Source organism: Triticum dicoccoides, chromosome 4B (assembly GCF_002162155.2).
Source record: "Triticum dicoccoides isolate Atlit2015 ecotype Zavitan chromosome 4B, WEW_v2.0, whole genome shotgun sequence".
NCBI classification, from domain to species: Eukaryota; Viridiplantae; Streptophyta; class Magnoliopsida; order Poales; family Poaceae; genus Triticum; species Triticum dicoccoides.
The window spans coordinates 379,818,376-379,841,840 of NC_041387.1; positions in this window are offsets into that span (position 1 = coordinate 379,818,376).

Here is a 23,465-nt window from a genome sequence, read left to right on the forward strand (position 1 = left end):
GTCCCACCTGTCACTTGGCAAAGCAAAGAAATCAGTTAAAGAAAACTTTACGCAGGCGCGACACGAGTCCAACCCTTGCGCGCGAACCGCCCTGGCTGTGTATGTGAGTGCATGCACGTGTACTCCCTCGGTCTTCCAACAGAGAGTGTACATCGGCTATAAAACAAAGAGTGTAGTACATGATGTACATCTATACTTCCAATGCATTTATCCTTTAATCTAAATCAATATTGATTGACTAATGCACCAACTTGTGCTGTAGGTATAGGCTACATGTCTATCCTTAATTACACCATGCAACGACCGTCATTTAATCTTCTACTCTCAATGGTCACATGCACACATAAGTCTGCTACTTTTGGGCGTTAATTATGCCCTGGTCAATGTGTAAATCTCTAAATGAACAGTCTTTCACGGATGTAAGGAGTAGGTTGAGCACTTGAGCGTGAGCGTGTGTGTTGCGTCGTGTGCTGTGTGTCGCATGGGTGCGTGAGTGTTGCGTGCGTCCATGTGTACTTGTGAGTGTTGCATGTTGCATGCATGGGGCTTACTCCCTCCCATTGACATGTTCATATTTCAAGCTTCCTCTGTTCCCTCCATATGGTGATACTCCCTCTGTTCCCAAATACAGAGTAAAAGCCTCCCTATGTTCCCAAATACGGAGTATTTGTCTTTCTACAGATTTCAACAAGTGACTAGGTACGGAGAAAAATGAGTGAAGTGAGCGTAGAGGCATAGGGATACTGTAGAAAGGAAGTCCTCACGATCCATTATTCCCCATCTCGGTCAGAGAGAACTATTCAACTAGTCTTCGCAGTGAAGTGACAATACACGCTGCAGCAGATGGGACACATAATTAATAAGCTGAACCAGCGTGTTGGTGTTACTAAATCAGCCTTACCCAGTACTGCCATCATGTTTGCCAGTAGAGCACGCTTCCGCAAATACGCCTATGCACCTATGTCCTCTATTAACTAACATATGGGCCCTCTTGTGGTAGACCCACATGTCATCGGTGTAACTATTTACACTCCGAAGGACGATATATCCTGGTAGTAGTACTAGTAGAATTGAGATTTAATGCACTTTCTTCCCCGTCTTCCACTCTTCTTCCTTCTCTCTTCTTCTTCCTCCTCTCTTCCCCATCGTCGGCCGCACACCATTTACCCCCGCTCACTACTCGCCCGCCCGCACCATCTTCCTTGGTAGCTCGCGCGTACCATATCCCCCCGCTCACTGCTCGGCCACACGAGGAGAAGCTTCTTCGCTCACCTGCCCGAATGCACTTCCCCGCTGGCTCGCAGGCACCAAAAACTCCAATGGTAGAGCCGACTGACACATAGAGCCGCGATTGGAATTCCCTCCACGATGTTCTCTTGGAGCAGATCTGTAATCGTATGGACCTACTCAACACCTTCCGTCTAGCTGCATGCTCGGTGTCTTTGTACCGTCTACTCGTCTGCAACCAGCTGGCTCTTTTCAAGACACCCTGCTTGCTGATGCCCGATCCTCATAGGTGGCCCAGACCCTATGGAGGTTGTCGTGGTGCCCCTCGACATGCTACCACTACCCGTCCACCTGTCCTTCATGCACGGCCACTACTGGGCGGGCATGAAGGCCATTTGGATCGTCCTCATCCACCAATCCGGTAGTCTGTGGCGTCTCGTGGATATCTACACCCAGCGAGAGATCACCCTTCCATCATTGGATACCGCTGCCATCGAGCCTCGCAGCCCGCCGGACACTCCTGCCTACTACGCACGAGACGCGTCAAGCTTTTGGCTCGACCTCTATTTGCTGAAAGTTGTAATCTACAAAGTGCCCACACCATCAGAAGACTACATGGATTACAAGCTCATTGCCTTGTTCAACATGGGATTAGTCTATCTGGAATCCGGTCGCCATACATGGTTATGGCTCATCATCAATCCTGTTGGGGCAACATTTCTGTCTGATGCTATAGTGCATGATGGCATCGTTTACGTGGTCGACGCACAGATTGGCTGCCTATACTGGTGGAATCTATTGTCGTGTAATTGTTCTATCTCATCTCATCTTTACCTTATGAATACGACTGCCTATTCATTGTTACAAATTTATAATACATAATATGTCTATAACCACATCATTGCTATATGTTCCTCTCATTTCCTAGATTTTTATGACCACACATGTTATTATTAGAGTTGATATGTGAACAATTGGCATCTAATGATTGTTAGAATACATATTATGAGCATAACATCATGTTTGCTATATGTTACTCTTGTTTACAAGATTTTTATAACAACGCATGTTATTGCTTAGAGTTGATATGAGAACAGTAGTAGTAAGTGTTATGGTAGAAGATGTGTAGGCTCTATCATAGCTGTTTTCCTCTCATTGTTACATGATGTTTGAACCATAACATATTGCTAGAATATGAAAGCCATTTGCTTTTTTTAAACTTGGGGTATGATTATGACCACGACATTGCAATTCTCTGTCTGTGATATGTGTCACTGTTATAATAATCTTAATTCCACACATACTCTAAACATGATTGTTTATTTTTGTCCTTTTGGTCTCCAATTTAAATTGTTGCAGCAGACACAAATGCGCTGGCCTTCATGATTCCAGGACCTGGAATCATACCAGCCGATGGGTGGTGGTTTATCGCTCGATCAGCTAACGATGGTCATTTGATGCTCATTCGCACGTACCAAATTGACCAAATCATTATATCAAACCACATGCAGTACAATGCGTGGGGCGTTCGTGACATTGATGGCTATGGCTACTTCATGTCCGAGAAAGAACCCAGCTCCGTTGGGCCAGGCGTATTCAACTGGAGGCGGGTTTATAGCCTCGGCAACCACTCCTTGTTCCTCGGGCTCAATTATCTGATCATCCAACCAATCATCTATCATATCACCGGCGATGATTACCGTGCTATGCAACTTCCATTCGCGAGGGGGGACTGTGTTTACACATCATACCATGGGTTTCATGAATCACCATATCCAGAGATTCGTCGACACAACTTGTTGCTAGATAATCTTCAGTGTGTGAAAGGCATCAAGCTTCCATGCGATGGATGGCTTTTCCAAACCCGACATGCGGCGATGTGGTTCATGCCAACAGCAAATATGCACAACTTGGTTCGTGCTGATATCTAGACTGAGCCATGTATTCTGCTGCTGTAGCACGACCCTCTTTTGTTGGATATTATGTACTGTTGTTAGTTTGAAGCACTCTTCTGGTTTGAAGGATAGATACCTTCCTGGGATCAAGTGCATCCTAACTCACCTGCGTAGGATGTACTGATAATGATGATGGAGATGCTGTGTAGAAGCCATATATATATATATATATATATCAGTTAGGCTTCAAGTGCGTACTTGTTAGTTAAACCTATGTATAAATTGTGACACTAAATACGACTAGTAAGTAGTACAGCAGCAGTACTAGTATACGTCGGTCAAATTATTCATCATGTCCAGACATTGAATTGACGTGACAACACGCTACGCGTGACGTGACACAAGAATCCCGGCAGCGTGTTCGGGTATTCTGGACTTCAGATTTGGAGTACCACTTATCTGTCGAAATCTTTCATCATTCACTTAAAACAGTTGATTGATCATACATTGAGTACCATATAACTGGAATTACCGATGCAAGTCGAAGAAGGATTGGCCGATGCTGCCGGCTGGCGTCAAGTTCGATCCCACAGATCAAGAGCTGATCGAGCACCTTGAGGCCAAAGTGAGTGCTCACAGCGTGAGATTTCAGTCTCTCATCGATTTGTTCGTACCAACCATCAACAGCGAGCACGACATATGCTACACCCAACCTGAGAAACTTCTAGGTAAGACACTGATCGGCCTTCTACTTGCACAAACATATTCCTTTGTTTATAGCTCTACTTTTCTTTTTAGACGCAGACCTGGTGAAGCAATTACAATTTGAGAGTTAATAAAAAGTGAAACAAGTGACTACAACATGCCAAAGATGTTATGAAAATGCCAACTACGTACACTAAAACATGTATTCCACAATACTGCAGGTATCACACTGAGTGGCCTAAGTAAGCATTTCTTCCAGGGCAATTCCAGGGCATTCAAAAGGGGCACGTGGACGTGTCGCAAGATACAGTCGGAGTGCAGCATGCACGCGATGTGGCACAAGACCGGCAATACCTTGCCGGTGATGGTCAACGGCCGACAGACAGGCAGCAAAAAAGGTTCTGGTGCTGCACACCAACAAGAACTTCGACCAGCAGTGGACCAACTGGGTGATGCACCAGTACCACCTCGGGGACCTGGAGAAAGAGAAGGAGCGGGAGCTCGTCCTCTGCAAGATTTTCTACCAGACGAACAATAGGGCCATGAGTAAAAAGATTATAAGTTAGTTTGGTATTGGTAGTTGTACTACCTTGTCATCCGCAATTTGGTATTGTTGTTAATGATCTTTTGGTATGAACTTGCATTTGCTTCCAACCATCATGCCGAGGGTCGACATGGATATAAAGCTGAATCATTTGTTTTGAGACGATTTTTTAGGCACCTGATTTTTATTTGATCGGTAGCATAAGCACCTGCCGTTCGAATCCCAGTTCTCCAATTTTTTCTTAACAAGTGCATGCACTTATTATCATAATGAAAAAACAATATCCCTGCTGCATCCCAGTTACCAGTCTGTACTTGCAGAATTCTCTCGTTTATTGAGCACATATATTGCTTTTTCAGGTCGAGCAAGTTTCAACTGGGCTGTAGACTGCCCAGGGTTGGTTTTGTTTTTAACAGGCCCAGCCCATGACGACAACAGGGCACAAAGATCCAGCAGGTATCTGCTGGCCTCTGGCCCACCATCGTTAGTTATATTTTGTCTTACAACATCCGCATGTAGTTTTTTTACTGAATCAAACACACAACACAGTTCTATTCTCCTCTTGAAACGCATGTCCTACATCCGTTTCTAATCTCTACCTATAGTTTTACTAGTTCATATACACGTATCATTATATTGAAAACACATAAAATTCCCTTTTCATATTTACATCCTTATTTTTGTTGTTTTTTCCCACCCAACGCTAATTTTTTTACCACTGGTTTTCCCTTAAACCCACTCAATTGTCCCACGTCTTATTAGCTTACAAAAAGAAAATGATTTTTTTGGCAAATCAATAAGTTCTTAAAAAATGTTTATCATTTCGGGATTACAACAGTTCGGACTCCACCGAAATATGCAAAATAAGGTTGAACTTTTTGACTGTGGTCCTGGGCAGAAAATGGGTTGTAATAAATTACGTAAGAATTAGCAAATGGGCTATAAATTATAAAAAATAGCAAATGGGCTTTATGTTGTCTGCCACAGATTTGGAGGCTGACTTGTGGGCCTACTAAGTTCATGCGTACACAAGGTTTCTCAAAAAAAGAAACTTAGTCAACAATCAACTCTACCAGCGTTGGACCGTTAGATGTCAATCTAATGGCAATCGTGCTTCTTCAGTCTCTGATCTTCCTGCCCCAGCCGCCCAAACCAGCGCCATCGGAACCGCCTGCTCCCGCCTCCTGTGGCCGGCTGTGCTGCCGGGCAGGCCTCATGGCCCCATCATACTCGCATCCCTGGCCTGTCTATCCCTCTACTCACCCACGCCTCCTGTTATTTTCCGGCGACGGCAGCCGAACCAGTCAACCCTCGTACTCTCCACCGCGTGGGCAGCCACTGTCGTGTCTTCCCCGGCTCCGTGTTGTTCCCTTTGTAGGCCTCGCCTTCGTCCATCGCCCTGGTGCTCTTGGCGTGGCATGGTCAATGATGTCCATCCAACGGCCGTAGTGCTTCTTCAACCTCTGGTCTTCTTGCCCCAGCCGCCCAAAGCAGCGCCGGTCGTGCCGCATGCTCCTGCCTCCCGTGGCCGGCTGTGCTACCGCGGAGGCCTCACCGCCCCCATACTACTCCCACCACTGGCCAGGCCATCCCTCCACTCACCCACTCCCCCTGTTATTCTGCAACGACGGCAGCCTCACACCACAGCCGAACCAGTGAACCCTCGTACTCCTCTCCGCGTGGGCATCCAAAGCCGCATCTTCCCCGGCTTCGCATCGTCCCCTTCCCAGGCCTCGCCGTCGTCCACCGCCCTAGTGCTCTCGGTGCGGCGTGGTCAATGTGGTTAGTGACCGACTTCCATCGGAAGAGTACTGTACGTGGAGAGGCTGACAGTTGGGTCCACGGCAGCCGCAAGGAAGTGCCTCCTTATTACGTGCAAAATAATGATTCCTCCACCTGATAGCAGGGACACACCGGATGGGCCACCAGTATTTTGCGAAAAAAACATTTCCCCCTGACTGCTGGGACCCACCGGAGGGGCCACCGTATTTCACAAAAAAACATTTCCCCCTGACTGCTGGGTGATACGTCTCCAATGTATCTACTTTTCCAAACACTTTTGCCCTTGTTTTGGACTCTAACTTGCATGATTTGAATGAAACTAACCAGGACAGACGTTGTTTTTAGCAGAACTGCCATGATGTTGTTTTATGTGTAGAAAACATAAGTTCTCGGAATGTCCTGAAAATCACCGGAGGCAAGTTTTGGAAAATATAAAAAATATTGGCGAAAGAATCAAGACCAGGGGGCCCACACCCTGTCCACGAGGGTGGGGGCGCACCCACCCCCCTGGGCACGCCCCCCTGTCTCGTGGGCCCCCTGAGGCTCCACCGACCTGAACTCCAACTCCATATATTCCGTTTCACGGAGAAAAAAATCAGAGAGAAAGTTTCATCACATTTTATGATACGGAGCCGCCGCCAAGCCCTAATCTCTCTCGGGAGGGCTGATCTGGAGTCCGTTCGGGGCTCCAGATAGGGGGATTCGTCGCCGTCGTCATCATCAACCATCCTCCATCACCAATTTCATGATGCTCACCGCCGTGCGTGAGTAATTCCATCGTAGGCTTGCTGGACGGTGATGAGTTGGATGAGATTTACCATGTAATCAAGTTAGTTTTGTTAGGGTTTGATCCATAGTATCCACTATGTTCTGAGATTGATGTTGCTATGACTTTGCTATGCTTAATGCTTGTCACTAGGGCCCGAGTGTCATGATTTCAGATCTGAACCTATTATGTTTTCATGAATATATGTGTGTTCTTGATCCTATCTTGCAAGTCTATAGTCACCTATTATGTGTTATGATCCGACAACCTCGAAGTGACAATAATCGGGATACTTCTTGGTGATGACCATAGTTTGAGGAGTTCATGTATTCACTATGTGCTAATGCTTTGTTCCAGTTCTCCATTAAAAGGAGGCCTTAATATCCCTTAGTTTCCGCTAGGACCCCGCTGCCATAGGGGGTAGGACAAAAGATGCCATGCAAGTTCTTTTCCATAAGCACGTATGACTATATTCGGAATACATGCCGACATTACATTGATGAACTGGAGATAGTTCTTTGTCACCCTATGTTATAGCTATTACATGAGGAATCGCATCCGACATAATTATCCATCACTGATCCCATGCCTATGAGATTTTCACATCTTGTGCTTCACTTATTTACTTTTCCGTTGCTACTATTACAATTCCTACAAAACTATTATCTTTACTTTTGCCACTGTTACCTTTGCTATCATACTACTTTGCTACTAAGTACTTTGCTGCAGATACTAAGTTATCCAGGTGTGGTTGAATTGACAACTCAACTGCTAATACTCAATAATATTCTTTGGCTCCCCTTGTGTCGAATCAATAAATTTGGGTTGAATACTCTACCCTCGAAAGTTGTTGCGATCCCCTACACTTGTGGGTTATCAAGACTAGTTTCTGGTGCCGTTGCCGGGGAGCATAGCTCTATTCTCTGAGTCACTTGGGATTTATATCTGCTGATCACTATGAGGAACTTGAAAGACGAAAGAACCAAGATTTTGCCCTCAACTATGAGGGGAGCTAAGGAACTGCCATCTAGCTCTGCACTAGATTCTCCTTCTTTTATTAGTAAGCTTGCGACACCTAAACCTGTTACTGCTATGAATTCTGATATGTCGAATGTTATTGATGATGCCACTTCTGCTATGCATGATACTTATGATGAAACTACTTCTGTGTGTGATACCACTTTGCCATCAGGTGAATTTCTTGATGAACAACTTGCTAGGGCTAGAGAGAATGAAATTATTGAAGATTCTATTATTGATGATAGTGATGATGAAAGTTCTCCCCCTGATTATGAATTACCTGTTGTTCCTGAGGGTTATGTTATGGAAGAGGAAGCTGCTAGAGCTATCTTTGCTTGTAAAGATAGATATGATCTTAAAAAGTTATTAGCTAAATGGAAGCAGCAATCTCTTAATGCTAGAATGAAACCTGACCCTGCTTTTGCTACTTCACCTATCTGTGTTACTGATAAGGATTATGAATTCTCTGTTGATCCTGAAATTATTACTTTAGTTGAATTTGATCCTTTTTATGGCCTTGAATCTGAAACTGTTGTGGCACATCTTACCAAGTTGAATGATATAGCCACCCTATTTACTAACGATGAGAAGTCTCACTATTATTATATCCTTAAGATATTTCCGTTCTCATTAAAGGATCATGCTAAAACTTGGTTTAATTCTCTTGCTCCTATTTGTGTGCGCAGTCCCCGGGATATGATTTATTACTTCTCTGCTAAATATTTCCCTGCTCATAAGAAACAAGCTGCCTTACGGGAAATATATAATTTTGTGCAAATCAAAGAAGAGAGTCTCCCACAAGCTTGGGGGAGGCTTCTCCAATTATTTAATGCTTTGCCTGATCATTCTTTGGCTCCTTATGATGTTGGGTATGAAGCCCCCAAACTTATGTTTGAGCTGTGCTCTCTCCTTTTTTGTAGCTTTATAAGCTGGATTAATAGATAATCAGAACTCTGCTTTATAAACAAAAGCCCCCATGTAACAATAAAAACTTTAAGGAAGAATGGCAGAGGCCCCGCTTTAGCAAGGATGCTGGTTTATTATATTGATCATAATATATACATTGTTAAGAATATGTACATAATAGGAGCCTATGGATCAGGTGTAGTAAGGCCGAAGATGAGCGATATTCCACGGCCGGCGGGTCTCCTCCTCTGATTTGCGTGAGTCTTTGTGCTCTCGAACATCGGTAAGGTAGTATGAACCGTTGTTCATATTCTTGCTGACCTCAAAGGGTCCTTCCCAAGGTGGGGATAACTTGTGCATATCGGTCTGATCCTGGATGAGCCGGAGCACTAACTCGCGTTCTTGAAAAGCTCTGGTTTTAACCCGGCGGCTGTGATAACACCGCAGGTCCTGCTGATAAATCGCCGAACGAGCCGCCACTATGTCTTGCTTTTCATCTAACAGGTCCAATGCATCTTGGCGTGCTTGTTCGTTGTCCGCTTCAACATAAGCTGCCACCCGAGGCTAGTCATGGCGAATGTCACTGGGGAGAACTGCTTCTGCTCCATAAACCATGAAGAAGGGTGTATAACCCGTAGATCTATTGGGTGGTATTAATACTCCACAATATGGAAGGCAACTCTTCCACCTAACAACCTTGCGTCCTCTGCAAAGGAACCATAAGCCGGGGCTTGATGCCTTTCAGGATTTCTTGATTTGCTCTCTCGGCTTGACCATTAGACTGGGGGTGAGCCACTGATGACACATCAAGCCGGATGTGCTCACGTTGACAGAACTCTTCCATAGCACCCTTGGAGAGGTTCGCGCCATTATCTGTTATGATGTTGTGTGGAAAACCAAAGCGGAAAATCACCTTCTTCATGAATTGAACCGTCGTGACTGCATCACACTTGCTGACTGGCTCCGCCTCTACCCACTTGGTGAACTTATCAACCGCCACCAGAAGGTCGGTCTTCTTATCCTTAGACCTCTTAAAGGGCCCAACCATATCCAGCCCCCAAGTTGCAAACGGCCAAGTGATTGGAATCATCCTCTACTCCTGAGCCGGAACATGGGCTCGGCGTGAAAACTTCTGACAACCGTCACACTTCTAACTAAATCTTTAGCATCAGCATGACCGTTAGGCAGTAAAAACCATGTAGAAAAGCCTTAGCCACAAGGGATTTTGAACCGGCATGATGACCACAATCCCCTTCGTGGATTTCACGCAAAATCTCACAGCCTTCTTCAGGAGAAACGCAACGCTGAAACGCCCCCGAGACACTGTAGTGATGTAACTCGCCATTGACAATAGTCATGGACATGGACCGCTGGATTATCTGCCTGGCCAAAACTTCGTCCTCGGGTAACTCACCCCTGATCATATACACCAGGTATGGCATCGTCCAATCAGGGATGGCATGAAGAACCGCCACCAATTGAGCCTCTGGGTCAGGAACAGCCAGGTCCTCCTCCGTCGATAGTTTGACCGACAAGTTATGCAAAACGTCAAGAAATACATTGGGCGGCACTGGTTTACGCTGAGACCCCAGCCGGCTTAAGGCATCCACCGCTTCATTACTGCGCCGATAAATGTGCTCGAGCTGGTAACCCTTGAAGTGACCCGCAATAACGTCCACCTCACACCGATAAGCCGCCATGAGTGGATCCTTAGAATCCCAAGTACCAGAGACTTGCTGAGCCACTAAATCGGAGTCCCCAAAGCATCGTACCCAGATTAAGTTCATTTCCTTAGCCACCCGAAGACCGTGGAGAAAGGCCTCTTACTCAGCTGCATTGTTAGTACAAGGAAACATTAAGCGGAGAACATAACAAAATTTGTCACCTCGAGGGGAAGTAAGAACCACTTGAGCCGTCGAGCCCTCCAATTGTCTGGACCCATCGAAGTGAATAGTCCAGTATGTGTTATCCCGTTTATCCTCCGGCACCTGCAACTCTGTCCAGTCATTGATGAAATCCACGAGCGCTTGAGACTTGATGGTCGTACGCGGCATATACTTTAACCCGTGAAGTCCAAGCTCGATAGCCCACTTAGCAACCCAGCCAGTTGCTTCCCTGTTCTGGATGATATCTCCCAAAGGAGCGGAACTATCCACAGTGATGGGATGGCCCTGAAAGTATTTCTTAAGCTTCCGGCTTGCCATAAAAACTCCATACACAAGCTTCTGCCAATGTGGATATCTCTGCTTTTACTCAATAAGCACCTCGCTGATATAATAAACCGGCTGCTGAACCGGATACTCTTTACCCGCCTCCTTGCTCTCCACCATAATAGCCATGCTGACAGCCCGGGCGTTAGCAGCCACATATAACAGCAATGGTTCTTTATCAATGGGGCAGTAAGGACAAGCGTCTCGGCTAACTGCTTCTTCAGATCCTCCAACGCCGCATTAGCAGCATCACTCCAGACAAAGTTGTCTGTCTTTTTCATCATCTAATATAGGGGGATGGTCTTCTCTCCCAACCGGCTGATAAACCGGCTTAACTCTGCAGTATGACCCACCAGACGTTGAACATCATTGATACATGCCGGTTTAGCCAGAGACATAATAGCTTTGATCTTTTTCGGACTAGCTTCAATGCCCCTGTTAGACACCAGAAAACCCAAGAGCTTGCCTGCCGGTACACCACAAACACACTTGACCGGATTAAGCTTCATCTTATAAACCCGAAGATTATCAAAAGTTTCCTTCAAATCATCTATTAATGTCTCCGCCTTCCTGGACTTCACCACGATATCATCCACATAAGCATGAACATTGCGCCCAATCTGATTATGAAGACAATTCTGCACAAATCGCTGATAAATTGCCTGGGCACTCTTGAGCCCAAAAGGCATAGATACATACCAGAAGGCTCCAAAGGGAGTTACAAAAGCTATCTTTTCCTGGTCCTTAACTGCCATTTTGATCTAATGATAACCAGAATAAGCATCCAGAAAGCTCAAATGCTCACAACCCGCCGTAGCATCAATAATCTGATCAACACGAGGGAGAGCAAAAGGTTCAGCTGGACAAGCCTTGTTCAAATCTGTGTAATCCACACACATACGCCAAGTGTCATTCTTCTTAAGTACTAGCACCGGGTTAGCTAACCACTCAGGGTGAAAAATCTCCACAATAAGCCCTGCTGCCAAGAGCCGGGCTACCTCCTCGCCGATGGCTTTGTGTCTTTCTTCATTGAAGTGGTGGAGAAACTGCTTCAACGGCTTAAACTTGGGATCGATATTAAGAGTGTGCTCAGCGAGTTCCCTTGGTACACCTGGCATGTCAGAAGGTTTCCATGCAATGATGTCCCGGTTCTCACGGATGAACTCGATGAGCGCGCTTTCCTATTTCGGATCCAGGTTAGCGCTGATGCTAAACTGGTTGGATGAATCGCCAGGAACAAAATCAACCAGCTTAGTCTCATCAGCCGATTTAAACTTCAAAGCTGGATCATGCTCTGTAGTTGGTTTTTTCAAAGAAGTCATATCCGCCAGATCAACATTGTCCTTGTAGAAATTCAACTCCTCTGTTGCACAAACCGACTCAGCATAGGCCACATCACCTTCTTCACATTCCAAAGCGATCTTTTGGCTTCCATGTACTGTGATGGTCCCCTTATGACCCGGCATCTTGAGCTGCAGATAAACATAACATGGCCTTGCCATGAACTTAGCATAAGCCGGCCTTCCAAACAGGGCATGGTACGGGCTCCTGATGTTCACCACTTCAAAAGTCAATGTCTCTGATCTTGAATCGTGATCATCTCCAAAAGCAACCTCTAGAGATATCTTACCGACTGGATAAGCCGATTTACCAGGCACCACACCGTGAAAAACGGTGTTTGACAGTTTAAGATTCTTGTCTGTCAACCCCATGCGACGGAAGGTTTCATAATACAAGATGTTGATACTGCTCCTGCCATCCATGAGTACCTTGGTGAACTTATAACCTCCAACCTGAGGCGCCACCACCAACGCCAGATGACCCAGATTATCAACCCGGGGCGGATGATCCTCTCGACTCCACACAATAGGTTGTTCAGACCAGCGCAAGTAACGGGGCACCGCCGGTTCAACAAAGTTCACTACCTTTTTATGAAGCTTCTGATTGCGCTTGCACGGGCTAGTGGTGAAGACATGATACTGCCCACTATTCAACTGCTTCAGGTGGCTCTGGTAACCTGACTATTGCTGCTGCTGAGTCCCCTATTGATTATAACCACCCTGGTTGCCCTGATTGCCATGCACTACAAAAAAATACACTTCCATGATGATACGTGTTTGTCACAGTAGGTCGTGTTTTTTGTCATGCATGTACATCAATGACAAATTTATGACAGAATCAAGATAGTCATACCAGTGTTGTCGTAGAAGTGTTCCATGACATTACCAAAATTATCATCAAGGAAGTGTCCACTTCCATGACGATAAATCGCGCGTCATAGAAGTGCTTTCATCAAGGGTGACCGACACGTGGCATCCACCGTAACGGAATGCCGTTAAGCTATCGTGTCGGGTTTTGGATCCGATAACCCGTTAACAGCCCCGGCCAATGGGGATTTTCCACGTGTAAAATCATCATTGGCTGGAGGAAACACGTGTCGGCTCATTGTTGGGACAGATGTCATCCACTCATTGGACAGAAGGCACCTATGATACGTCGACACGTGGCACGGCCCAACAGAGGCCCATTCATGTGAAAAGGCTGGCCCGTTTGACTTGGTCAAAAGGTGACGGACCGGCCCATGGAAAGCCTGTTAACGACCTGTCCGCATATAGCCCATTTACAACCCGCTAACCCAAGGCCCGTTACGCCCTATCCGAATTAGGCCCAGTAGCGTCATCTGGGCCATCCAATATGATTCCAGCCCGTTTTCACTTCTGGCCCATGTATGGCCCATGATGTCTTTCGTCCCATATGAGGCCCTATGTAACTCTTGGCCTATTAACGTCCCGTGGTGAAACTGGCCCGCAATGAATAGTGTATTACTTTAGACCCATTAATGGCCCGTGGTGAAACTGGCCTGTAATGAACAGTGTATCACTTTATACCCATTAAGGGCTCGTTATTCAGTTGGGATATTTCTAGCCCATTATATCTTTCGGCCTTCTCAGAGCCCATTTATTCTTGGGCTCATTTGCAACATTCGGTTACTTACGGCCCGTTACTGTCATTTTCTGCTTGTGGGCCAAATTCAGCCCGTCATTACAGTCGGCCCGTTTGTGGTCCGTTTGTCTGTTGGGCCATTTTCATAGCATCACCAAATACGGCCTATTAACGGCCCGTTATGGTCAGCCAATAAAACATACGATTTCCATTATAGGCCCGTCTACGGCCCATTAAAGGCCAGTACAAGACCCATAAATGAGTCGGCGGCCCATGGATCCTACGTGACGTAGAAGGCCCATGGATCCTGTGAGACGTAGAAGGCCCATGGACACTGCGAGACGTAGAAGGCCCATGGATCCTACGAGACGTAGAAGGCCCATGGATCCTACGAGACGTAGAAGGCCCGTGGTCGGGCGAGTTGGCCCCCGTTTGAACGATATAGCATATTCAAAGAATTATCCTACTCAATACTATCACCTCTAAAAAGGATACACTATACAACAAAGAGATCAAGGCATAGAAAGGTAGAATAATCCTACACTACACAATAAAGAAATTACAGCCGATTATACCCACTGGGCATTATGGTACGGCATAGGTGATAATAAAGCATACGCAAACAGCAAATTACATACACTGGGCAAATACGGCTCATACATCATGGACGCGCATCAACTTAACTCCATTTGAACTATAATCTCTTCAGAAAATAGGGTTGGCCGGATTCAGATATCACAAACTTCAGTCTGCAAAATCTCCAATTCCTTCATGGTTACCTCGGTGTCTTGTTTCATTTTTTTGACTCCTGCATCTAATATCTGCATGTCCAGTCTCAACTTGTTGATTATATGTTGACAATCATGTACACGTTGTCTTGCCACCTGTAGTTGATGCTCGAGAACATCAGCACATTCCAATTCCAATCCACAATCATTCGGTAACGGCCATGCCGCACTGCTCGCAGATTTTTGTGTTGATTTCACTTCATCCTCAAATGTTTCTGTAAGTACACATGACTAGGGCAAAAATATAGTTACAAAAGTGAAGCAAACAAGACACTATTTTGTACTACATGGCAAAACAGGACTAACAATAATGTTACACATCACTTTCACAAAAAAATTGTTACACATCATGAAGCATAAGCAGGTGATATTTTAAAAATTATAAAAAGATAGTCTGTGCAGCCTGCATACAGAAATCCCTCTTAGCTCACCAGAGGAGCATGATGTTGGGGCCCAATTGAAAACACGGACAAGTTACAAATTTAGACAGCACGTTGCGTATAAGTAAGCAAGCAGTTGGCTATTCTGTACCTCAATTAAAGTCTTAGGGAGCATAATGAACAACAGAGGGTTTCATATAAACATACTACAGTAGGCAAAACTATGCAATCATTAGAATAGTATAAACTAGATTGTGAGCCTCATGCAATAATAGTTGGTTAATAGACTTCAAAGCTTCAGGCACACTTCGGCAGAGTAATTAAATGGTAAGGCCTTTAATTATGTCAACTAATAGTGATACAAGTATCGAACATCAGGCATAATTATTTGGGCATCTCATTAAGTGAGGATAAATAAAGCAATTGAAAAGAGAAAATTAACTATGCCTGAAACAAACAAGGAACTGAACTGTTGAGTTGCATACAGTGACTTACCTTAGCAGGTTGAAGAGGCTCAGCGCAGCTCCTACTTCTCTTGCAAGGCTCCTTCCTAACATCTTGTACATGGAAATCCTCAATCTTATCTTCATTGCACCCCCTCTGCAAGGTGACACAAACTAGTTACTCGTCTCCTTGGAAGATAAATATGCATACTTTCTAGTCTATGAACACAAAAGGATGAGATTATAACAAAACAACACCACATAATGAAACATGCCGCATCTCTTGCACTTGCACACAATGAAATGAGCATTTACTATGTCTGCACTATGTAAAAACTAGGCATACCTTCGAACTGGATCTCCAGGTACTCTTGGAGAGCCTAATGTAGTGTACAGCCAAACCTTTATTCACCTATGAGTTAGACAAGGCCCCACTACAGCAGCCCTTAGTGTTTAAATCATTGACAAGCTCTGTTAGAGTGTTAGGTCAAGAACAACAAGTAGTCAAAGCAAACAATCCTAGTATGGCTGGTTGATGCAAACAAGCAATTGAAAGATGTGTGAGCAAATCTTACATATCAAGAAAAGAAGCAAAGAAGGAGGCTTAAAGACCTTCACTTGACTAACCAGATTTAAGGGGCATTTAAACATCATGTGCAACGTATGAACTAACATAAACATTGCATATTCCAGATTCTACAATGGAATGCACATGTATTAGGTTATGCCATGCATCATGATGCCTAAATGTACAGATAGCAGGCAGGAGTGATTCATCATTGCACGCACAATTGAATTGCAGGTTAAGGGCCAGTTCGATTCCGCCTTTTCAGGGTATATTGTCAAAATAAGCCATAAAAGATGTAAAGAAGTCATTTTTGAGTTATGGGCTTGGGCTTAACTAATTTTGCTTTGGAGGGGGGTGTTTAGGGTAGAACCTCACTAAAAATTGAAGGGAAGGGGAATAGTGAAATGACTCTGTCGTCTGCCTATATTACACTCAAAATGCAACTACTGACGCATGTGTCACACCTGACCCTCAAGTAAAAACAAACACGCCAGCATTCATCGCCCTACCCGCTTGCATCTCCTCTCCCCTTTCCCTCTACCTCGATCCCCTGCCTGCAGCACTAGGGTTCCTCCAGCGAGCCGTTGCCACTGGTCCCATCTGGCCTGGTCCTCGATGATGCTATGTCGAGCTAGGCTACATGGACGGCGGGTAGGGGCAAATCTCCCTGGCTGCTCCTCGCTCTGGCTCCGCCCCTCATTCTCATGGTCTCCAGCAGCTGCTCCACTGTGGTTCGTCCAACGCACTACTCCGGCGGGTGTTGCACAACTACGGCTGATGCCACACTGCGGCAGAAGGCACCTTGTTTCCCCTCCCCTCCTCCCAGGCCATGGCCTTGAGGTGCTGTTGAAGGATGAGCTCATCCAACAAGGTGAGGATCTCCTCTGATTTTTTGCCAAATTTTCATTCTGATCCACTATACGATGAATTGCTATGAGCTGCTTCTGCTGCTGCTATATGATGCATTGCTATGAGCTGCTCCTTCTGCTGCTATATGATGAATTGCTATGAGCTGCTGCTGCTATATGACAAGTTGCTATGAGTTGCTGCTGCTGCTATATGATGAATTTCTATGAGCTGCTCTGCTATATGATGAGTTGCTACAAGCTGCTCCTGTTGCTGCTATATGATGAATTGCTATGAGCTGCTCCTGCTGCTGCTATATGATGAATTGCTATGACCTGCTACTGGTATATGATGAATTGCAGACTGCTGCTGTTGTATGATGAGTTGCTATGAGCTGCCGTTGCTGCTGCTATATGATGCTTTCAGGTGGTGCTGCTATATGATAATAACCAGCCACTTGGACCATCGAATTTCAACAAATAATTGTTCTTCATTTAAATGTGGGTCATGCATTCTTCGTTTAAATTAGGCAATGGGATCTCTATGGAAAACATTGACCAAAGTAGATTGAGCCAAGTAGATGGTATCTTTGTATTTGCATTTTGAGCAAATAGTGATGGTCTGTTTTCCTATCATATTAATTACTGCACTGGGTTCAATTTGTGATGTTTGCAAGTCAAATTAATTTCCATATGTGCAGCAAAATGAAAAATATATATAATGCAATCTAGACTTTCCACTGATCATACCAAAGATAAGCTGAAAACGCAATGAATCCTCCTTCAATTAATGCATGAGGGAAGTAATGGGAGGAGGTCCGGGAAAAGAGGCTGCACGATGTGAATGCAACGCAATTTGCCCTCATTGCCCTCATATAAAGGCGCCCCTCCTCCATTCCAATGCATCTACCACATCGTACGCACCTAAGCACTCGCCTAAGCACCTACACTAAGCGCAAAAGAGCTCGCTCCAAACCCATGGCGGCGATGCGCATGAGCGGCCAGCGGCTGCGCCAGATGGTCCACGACGCCGACCTGCGGCATGGCGCCGAGGATCATCTCCAGACGGTGTTGGAGACCGGCTGGTGGATGGCCGCCGTCGACACCAACTACGACTCTCAGTTGGACCAGATGATCGTTGCCACGAGCAACAAGTTCACCATCCTCAAGAAGCTTGCGGACAACATCGCCGTACTCCTCCAGCCCGCGCGCCCGGGCTCCTCATTGCCTGCCACCCTAATCGGCCTCCATGGCCGGAACCTCTTTCAAGCACTGGTGGCCCTGCGACTGCCCGCCGACGCCACGAAGAATGTCCACCTGGAGGTCGTGCTCGCCGTGAGGCGCCTCGCCCTGCAAGAATTCGTCGACCTACACATCCACGCGTACGAGCAAATCGTGTACATAGGTATCTACAAGGCCGGTGAGGACGCTACGATGTTGACCTTCCTCAACCGACTGGAAGCCTTGGATGCCTTTGTTGAGAAGCACCTCGACCTCGCCACAAAAGCTGCCGCTCCTTAGCCGCCGGTCGGTGGCCCGGCGCACTAAGTTGAGGAGGACGAGGTCATATGTTCGTGGATCCATCTTTCTTCTTGCCTTCTGTAACCACCACTGCGATCGCATCATCGTGGCCTTAATTCTTATTGTGTTGTTGCATTCTCGTTCCAGTCAATACCGACATGTGTGATCCCTTTGCTTAATTATATGCATCACTGTAACTAGTACTCCATCCGTCAATTTATAAGTTGTGCTTACCTTTTCCATCAACTTCATGCAACGCGCGTGCATCTTGCTAGAAACACTAGAATATGTCTATATAATCCGTATGTGATAGTCCATTTGAAATCTCAAAAAAGACAAATATTTAGGTACGGAGGGAGTAATATATTAGGAGTATATCAAAACAATAGTGATTTCTTTCAAGTTTGTGAACAAATACTACTATTCTACTACTTTGGATCCGTCGCAACGCACGGGCACATTGCTAGTAAAAGAAAAAGGCCTGCCACGTTCGCGTCGCACCCCCACACGCCCGGGAATCGGGAGTACAACACGGCCTGTCCGGCACGACACATAGCTTAGGGAAGGCGTGTTTCCTAGCAGTGGCAGAGCTTGAAGCAATACGTTGGGCGTGCCAGTCTAGCCAGGCTATAGAAATTACCCTTGCGCTGACGTTCCATGCCTCAAAACTGGATGTACAACTACGAAAATCCTGCTAGGTTGGGCGGGCCAGGGCACGTGTTGGCCCTCACGTAGCTCCGCCCCTGTGCCTAGCATTTTCACTTTCATGCAGGACCGCCCGTTGAGCAAACCGACACCCCGCCCGCCGCCGAGTTGGAAAACAGAAACAAGGGGAAGATCTAGCTGTAGCATGGAAGCCAAGAAATTTTGTGTTAGACGGGGCTCGTTGATAGAGTAGGAGCATTCTGTACTAGTACTACTCCTACTAGTACTTACCAAGTTTGTACTCCTGATACTATTATATTACTAGTACTACCACTATACAACTAGTAGATACATGCACGGCACAACATCATAGGAACAAAAAACGGGAAGATCTTGTTTTGGGTGATTTATCTTTTTTTTCAATCAACGTAGTATGAATAATATGATGTGAGGGGCACCCATGAAGCTTATGTGGCTTGGTTGCATGGCTACGGAAGGTTAGAGAAAAATAAATAGATAATGTGTTTAGAGTGCACTCCACTAAATAGATATACTTTGGATCCATTGCAACGGACCGGCACATCTATATCTATACCCCCTATATAGTGTGTGAAAAACTTTGAAAGTTGGTCATTGGATGAAGCCAATCCGACGGTACAAAGATGGCAAATCCGAGCACTACTGGCCATTGGATATCATCCACCAGATTCTGCCACATGCATAATCTAGAAGACTCCATGGTTGAACTTAATTCATGACTAACTTTTCCACAACTAAGCTCAGGCAAAATTTTTAATAAGTTCTTCAAAATGAGAGCCACAAGTTGGCAACCTAAGGGAATCTTGCCACATTTTTTGTGTGTATGTCATGTGGGGCCAGTGGGGCTTGCCTAAGGTGTGGCTTGAACCAAACACTCACCTAAGTTAATCTAACTTGCCTAACCTTACATTCCACCAAATTTTGCCACAAGTTGGCAAGCCTAAGGGAATCTTGCCACATTTTTTGTGTGTATGTCATGTGGGGCCAGTGTGGCTTGCCTAAGGTGTGGCTTGAACCAAACACTCACCTAAGTTAATCAAACTTGCCTAACCTTACATTCCACCAAATTTTGCCACAAGTTGGCAAGCCTAAGGGAATCTTGCCACATTTTTTGTGTGTATGTCATGTGGGGCCAGTGTGGCTTGCCTAAGGTGTGGCTTGAACCAAACACTCACCTAAGTTAATCAAACTTGCCTAACTTTACATTCCACCAAATTTTGCCACATGTTAGAATCTAGAAAACTCCACATGTAGAAGCATAATGCACAAACCACCAGAATCTCATGCGTGCAATGCACGTGTACCTTACTACTAGTACTAGTAGTAGTAAGAAACAAATTCCAGTTTTGGCACGAGCTCATACTGCGGGAGCACCACAAGGCCTGCCGCAGGAGTTACATTTTCCTCTCGGGGCCCACGGGACCGAACTTCAGTGGCTTAGTGCCCCGCCTATGAGTCAATGACATGTGGGCCTTAAATGCGGCTAGCCCACATGTCATTCTCATGGTGGTGGCGTGGTTCGCGACTCACTCATTCGAGATGAACCGGCCGGTGGTGGCATGGCCGTGGCGAGGGTACCACAGCTGGGCGTCGGGGCGTTACAGGCGTAGATGGCCACACCGGCGGGTACTACCTGTAGTACAAAAGTACTCCAACTGAGGATTGATGCCCGGGGCGAAATGTGTCACAGCCGCTGGATGAAAATTCGATGGTGCGGGAGTACGGATCAGAGCATAGCAGCAGGGCAGGCAAACCGCGTCCAATCAGGTGTGTCTGTGGTAGAAAGTTGATGGCCACCGCAGTTCAGCTGGCCCGCATGTCATGCACACAAAGGCAGAGGAGCGGTGGGGCCGAGAGGGATGAGGGGCATGAAGAATCCTACCATTCTGTCACTGACATGTGGGGCCCATAAGCATGGGTCCCACCTATCAGCGAAGGAAAGGCAGGGCAAGGCAGTGATAGCCATGTCAGAGGATCCATGTCCATGTTGGGGGACGTCGTGCCGTGGGTTGGAGCGGCGTCGTGGGAATCGCGTGTGGGTGTGGCAGTGGTAGAAACAAGAAACGTGATGGTCGCCGTGGTTCAACTTCCATGGACAAGCTGTCGTGTCTGCTGACACATTTATATCAAAACTAGTGTGTTTATATTTCAAGCACGTGAACAAGTATTATTCTACTAGTTTGGATCCATTGCAACGCACGGGCCAGCACATTGGTAGTAGTAGTGTCCATCTCTATCTCTAGAGGCCTTCCCTCGTTCATCCTTTTCTCTCACAAGATAAACTACTCATACAAATGCATCTTGATGTTCCGTGGAACGCACGAGGATGTTTCCTTGGGGGTCTCTCCTGCGCGGCGTGGCCGTAGTTGCAAGTTGACGCCCCTTGAGATGCCGATGTTGAGGGGCACTCCGATTTCCTCTGATGAGAAGGTAAGATGAGTTTGATCACGTAGTAAATGCATTCTAAAGACTACTTTCGTGTCCATTTCCTAATTCTCCCCCTGCCCAGTGTTTCACAGGCTAGGCTCGGTGTGAGTGGAGATTGGCTTGCATATGTACGGGAGGGTACCAACATCAATTTGCACAACATTTACAACGGTGACACCGTTCCCGTAGAACCTTTGTCCAACATTGGGATCAGCCATGCAACGGGCCACCGCATGAATTGGTATGATGGAACCACGGTGAGATTGAATAAAAGATAACACGAACCTTGCACATGGCGGTCAAAGGTGGACCATGCTGTCTGCGGCCGATTTGTTATCGTACGAGTAGGAAGACGTTGTGCTCCTTTCTAACCGCATCTTCACGGTGACAAACCAGGGGACTTATTTTGTATGGGACACATCCTATGATATACACCCTCTCTCCTAGTTTATTTGTTTTAAATCTTTTCGTTTTATAAGTTTCAAATTCAAATTTAGAGCTCCCCATCACATGTTGAGATTACAATGTCCATTAAATCGTTGCATGCATGTATAGTAAAGAAACAAATCTCAAGTTTGGCACGAGTTCGTGCTGCGGGAGCACCACAAGCCCTGGCGCAGGAGTTACATTTCCCTCTCAGGGCCGTCGGGACTGAGCTTCAGCGCCTTACTACACCTACCTTCGAGTCAATAACATGTGGACCCGATAGGTGACTGGTCCACATGTAATGCTCCCGAAGGCAGAGGGGCAGTGGGGCCAAGAGGGGTGAGCCACAGGTCGGGGGAGTGTGGTTTCATGGGTTCGAGCGGCGTCGTGGGAATTGCGGGTGGCTGTGGTAGAAGCTTGATGCTCGCCGCATTTTAGGTGGCCCACATGTCATGCACACAAAGGAAGAGGGGTGGTGCGGCCGAGAGGGGTGAGGCACACGTTGGGGGGCGTGGTGCCGTGGGTTGGAGAGGCGTCGTGGGAATCGCGAGATGAAACGTGATGGTCGCCGTAGTTGAACTTCCATGGACAAGCTGTCATGTCTACAGACACATGCACTGTATACCGATCACTGGAAGGAGTAGCAGAGAAAGCTATATATGCGGATAAATAGTTCCTTATAGTCAAGCGGACCCACACTACTACTCTGTTCCAAAGACATGCACACCATCGAAATAGTCCATCTATATCAATATACACCGAGAGGGAATAATTTTTTTACAAGAGAGGAAATAGTTCATCCATGCATAATGCCCTCCTGTTGGTGCAGCGTTTTCTTCTTCTTCGTCTTCTTCTTCTTCTTCTTCTTCTTCTTCTTCTTCTTCTTCTTCTTCTTCTTCTTCTTCTTCTTCTTCTTCTTCTTCTTCTTCTTCTTCTTCTTCTTGTTGTTGTTGTTGTTGTTGTTCTCATTCTCTATGGGAGACGGCTTCGCAACAAGCTCTTTGGACCTTGCAGCTATCTCGAAACTCACACGGGCATCGAGGGTAGCATATTTTATCCGCTCGTACGTCAAGGGATAATTCTCCCATCCAGATGACCTTAATGCCACCGTCTTGTCACCCTTCTGAAGATTTGTACCGAGCACAAAATTTGCTACGTCGAATAGGGATGGTGTCTGTTTAGCACAATCTTCTACAGGAATTTTGATTCTGGTTTGTAGGTCAGCGATGCTTTTCAAATCAAGGTTGTACGGCTCCAGCTTCTGTTTGTTCCCTTCGATGGCTGCCCCACAGAAGTATACGTCCTCCCGAGACAAGAAATCGTGAAGCTCACCTGGTATGGAGGGCGAGTGTATGATGTGGTACACCAAAACATAATCTTCGAGG